Consider the following 4,732-nt stretch of genomic DNA (forward strand, 5'->3'; position numbering starts at 1 on the left):
AGTAACTATGGAAGAAATTGAAGCAGTCATCAAAGAGCTTCCGGCAAACAAAAGCCCGGGGCCAGATGGCTTCACAGGAGAGTTCTACCAAACATTCAAGGAAGAACTAAAACCTATCCTCCTCAGACTATTCCAAAAAATTCAAGAGGAAGGAACACTTCCAAGCTCCTTCTATGAAGCCAGCATCACCCTAATACCAAAACCAGATAAAGACAACACAATGAAAGAGAATTACAGGCCAATATCCCTCATGAATGTAGATGCCAAAATCCTCAACAAAATTCTAGCAAATAGGATCCAGCAGTACATCAGAAAGATCATACACCATGACCAAGTAGGGTTTATCCCAGGAATGCAAGGATGGTTCAATATCCGCAAATCAATAAATGTGATACATCACATAAACAAATTGAGAGATAAAAATCACATAGTCATATCAATTGATGCAGAAAAAGCATTTGACAAAATCCAACACCCTTTCTTGATAAAAACTCTCAACAAGGTGGGAATAGAAGGATCATACCTCAACATCATAAAAGCTATATATGATAAACCCACAGCTAACATCATACTCAATGGGCAAAAACTAAAACCATTTCCCCTAAGAACAGGAACAAGACAGGGATGCCCACTCTCACCACTCCTGTTTGACATAGTACTGGAAGTATTAGCCACTGCAATTAGACAAGAAGAAGAAATAAAAGGCATCCAAATTGGAAAAGAAGAAGTAAAGCTGTCCTTATTTGCAGATGACATGATATTGTACATAAAAAACCCGAAAGACTCCATCAAAAAACTAACAGACTTAATAAATGAATTCGGCAATGTAGCAGGATACAAAATTAACACCAAGAAATCTATGGCATTTCTATACACCAACAATGAACTTACAGAAAGAGAGACTAAAAAAGCAATCCCATTTTCCATCGCACCAAAAAAATTAAGATACTTAGGAATAAACCTAACCAAGGAGGTAAAAGACCTATATGCGGAAAACTACAGGACACTGAAAAAAGAGATAGAGGAAGATGTAAACAGATGGAAGAACATACCATGTTCATGGATTGGTAGAATCAACATCATTAAAATGTCCATACTACCCAAAGCAATCTATAGATTCAATGCACTCCCCATTAAAATACCAACGGCGTATTTCACAGACCTAGAAAGAACTCTCCAAAAATTCATCTGGAATAAAAAAAGACCCCGAATAGCAACAGCAATCCTGAGAAAGAAGAATAAAGTAGGAGGGATCTCAATACCAGATTTCAAGCTGTATTACAAAGCCACTGTCATCAAAACAGCCTGGTACTGGCACAAGAACAGACATATAGATCAATGGAACAGAATAGAGAATCCAGATATCGACCCAAACCAATATGCGCACTTAATATTTGACAAAGGAGGCATGAGCATACAATGGAGTCAAGACAGTCTCTTTAATAAATGGTGTTGGGAAAATTGGACAGATACATGCAAAAAAATGAAACTAGATCACCAACTTACACCATACACAAAAATAAACTCAAAATGGGTACAGGACTTAAATATAAGACGGGAAACCATAAAAATACTAGAGGAATCCACAGGCAGCAAAATCTCAGACATTTGCCAAAAGAACTTTTTCAGTGATACTGCCCCTAGGTCAATGGAAGCCAAACAGAAAATAAACAAATGGGACTACATCAAAATAAAAAGCTTTTGCACAGCAAAAGAAACCATCAACAAAACAACAAGAAACCCCACTGTATGGGAGAACATATTTGCAAATGGTATCACTGATAAAGGTTTAATTTCCAACATCTACAGGCAGCTTATACAACTTAATAAAAGGAAGATAAATGATCCAATAAAAAAATGGGCAACGGACCTAAATAGAAGCTTTTCGAAAGAAGACAGAAGGAAGGCCAAGAGACACATGAAAACATGCTCAAAGTCACTAATTATCCGAGAGATGCAAATCAAAACAACAATGCGATACCATCTCACACCTGTCAGAATGGCTATCATCAACAAATCAACAAACGACAAGTGTTGGCGAGGATGCGGAGAAAAAGGAACCCTCGTGCACTGCTGGTGGGAATGCAGACTGGTGCAGCCACTGTGGAGAACAGTATGGAGTTTCCTCAAAAAACTGAAAATGGAACTCCCATTTGACCCAGTAATCCCACTCCTAGGAATATATCCTAAGAAACCAGAAACACCAATCAGAAAGGATATATGCACCCCTATGTTCATAGCAGCACAATTTACAATAGCTAAGATTTGGAAACAGCCTAGGTGCCCATCAGCAGATGACTGGATCAGAAAACTATGGTACATCTACACAATGGAATACTATGCTGCCGTAAAAAAGAAGGAATTACTACCATTTGTAGGCACTTGGATGGAATTAGAGAACATTATGCTAAGTGAAATAAGCCAGTCAATGAAAGAAAAATACCACATGATCCCACTCATTTGGGGATAATGAAAAACATTATAAACTGATGAACAAAAAGATAGTTACAGAGGCAGTAAAGCATCAAACAGACTGTCAAATTACAGTGGTAAGGTTAGGGAGAGGTGGGGGAAATAAGAGATCAACTGAAGGACTTATATGCATGTATATAAGAGTAACCAACGGATGCAAAACATTGGGGGGTGAGGGCATGTATGGGAGTGGGGTGGGGGTGGGGGGCAATGGTAAGATATGTACACATATAATACCTTAATAAAAATTTGAAAAAAAAAAAAATCTTTCATTTCTACTGAGTTGGAACTTCATAAATAGAAATAATAAATCTTTCTAGTTTCATTATCCCTTAAAATGAATGTTTGCCTATTCGACCTGGAAAGCCAAATTTTAGGTTTTCCATACATTTTTCTTTTTCTTTTTCTTTCCTACCAGCTGTTCTGTGCTACAGATAGACAATTTCAGGTTGGAAAATAAATAAGTTGGGTTTGGTTTTATTTTTAATTATTATTATAAAAATGACCTTTTCAGAATAGTTTTAGGTTCACAGCAAAATTGGGTGGAAGGTAGGAAGAATTCCCACATAGCCCTCAAATACGCATAGCCTCCCCGATTACCAACATCCTCCATAAGGGATACACTCATATAGGTTGATGAACCTACACAGACACATCATTATTACCCAAAACCCACAGATTCACTCCTGGTGTTGTACATTCTGTGGGTTTGGACTAATTAACAATAACATGGACCTATTTTTATAGTATCATAAATAGTATTTTCACTGCCCTAAAGACGTATTCATCTTAGCCTCCCTGCTCTCCTCACCAGCCCTGACAACCACTGATGGTTTTGCTATCTCCAGAGTTCTGCCTTTCGTAGAAAGTCATATACTTGGAATCATACAGCATGTATGTAGCCTTTTCAGATTGGCTTCTTTTACTTAGTAAAATGCATTTAAGGTTCCCCGTGTCTTTTCAAGAGCTTTTTAATATGTCAGTAAAGAACTTTTCTTATTCTTTCAGACCTTTGTCCTGGTGTTTCAAAACAATCATAGAGGCCAGCGACGTACACGAGGCCGAGACGTCGAAGATGTAGGCAACCTTCGAATGGCAGTTACTACATAAACTAGAGCCACTTGCTGCTGCTTCTCTCCTCGCGGGTCCTGTGTCCTGCTGACACACCAGCCGGAGGCTGCCATCACCTACCAGGCATGGCCCACTCCTGCCCCGCGGCTCAACTGAGGGCTCGCAGGCCTAAGTGCCCATGACGCTAACCACCGCCTGGACGCCGCCTCTGCTGCCAGCTAGCACCGAGGCCCCAACGCAGGTCATGCCCATCCCGAGGTGGGTGCGCTCCTTCCCCGGCCCGCACGCCGCCTGCCCGCACAGCACCAGCCTGCACACCACCTGCCCGCACTCGGCCTGCCGCACATCGCCTGCCTACACGCAGCCTGCGGGCCCCTCTGCACCTCCCGCCTGGCGTGCACCAAGTACAACTTCGAAGTGTACATGCAGGCGCGCTGGCTCTATGGCTTCATCCGCTTCCTGCTCTACTTCAGCTGCAGCCTCCTCATGGCCGGCAGCGCTGGCCTGCAGCACCTACCTGCGCGTCCTGCTGAGTGTCCAGCTCAAGCTGTGGGTGCTGCTGCTGCTGCTGCTGCTGGGCCACAGGTGCGGGGACTTCTGCCTGCTCCACGAGCTGCTGGTCTACGGCATCCACGTGACCCCGCTGCTGGTGGGCGGCCTGGGCTGGCGCTTCATGGTCTTTGTGTGCAAGTGAGTGCCCGGGGCCTGGGCCGGGCTTGGTTACTGTGACCAGTGGGGCCCATGCCTGCGACCATCCTCTTCTTGACGGGGTAGGTCAGGGCCCTGGTCTTTCACGCTCCCTCCGTCCATCCATCCGGTAGCTGGGTCTCTGCCCAGGAGAGGGACAGGCTGCCACTTCTGTGCACAGACGCTGCGCCCTCCACCCGCTGACGCCTCCTGTGCACGGGACGTTCCGCCTCCCGCCCGCTGACCCTCCTGTACGTGCAGTCACCCTTGGCCACTTCCCGTGGTCCCAACTGCACTTTTCCAAGCCGTGCTGCGAGGCTGCCCCATCAGTCTGTACTTGGAGAGCCTCTGTGCCCCTGTCCATTCTCCAGGACACTGGGGTCCCCAGTGGTGTAGGGGGTCACGCCCTCCCCCAAGGGGTGTGCTGCCCAGGAGCAAATCTGGAGGGGTCCGCCTGGCCTGGCCCCCTCCCCCGGCCCAGCCTCTGCCCCTTCCCCAGCCT

The 4,732-nt window shown here is 44.8% G+C and overlaps 1 pseudogene across 1 annotated transcript; it reads left to right on the plus strand.

The window, feature by feature from the left end:
• Positions 1 to 3,721: 3,721 nt before the first annotated feature.
• LOC308251831 (transmembrane protein 250-like) lies at positions 3,722 to 4,237 on the plus strand (annotated as a pseudogene). The gene is made up of 2 exons: positions 3,722 to 3,845; positions 3,887 to 4,237. The product of its transcript is annotated as a transmembrane protein 250-like (transcript).
• Positions 4,238 to 4,732: the final 495 nt, after the last annotated feature.

The sequence above is a fragment of the Plecotus auritus genome (genome assembly GCF_963455305.1).
Source record: "Plecotus auritus genome assembly, chromosome: 6".
Lineage (NCBI taxonomy): Eukaryota > Metazoa > Chordata > Mammalia > Chiroptera > Vespertilionidae > Plecotus > Plecotus auritus.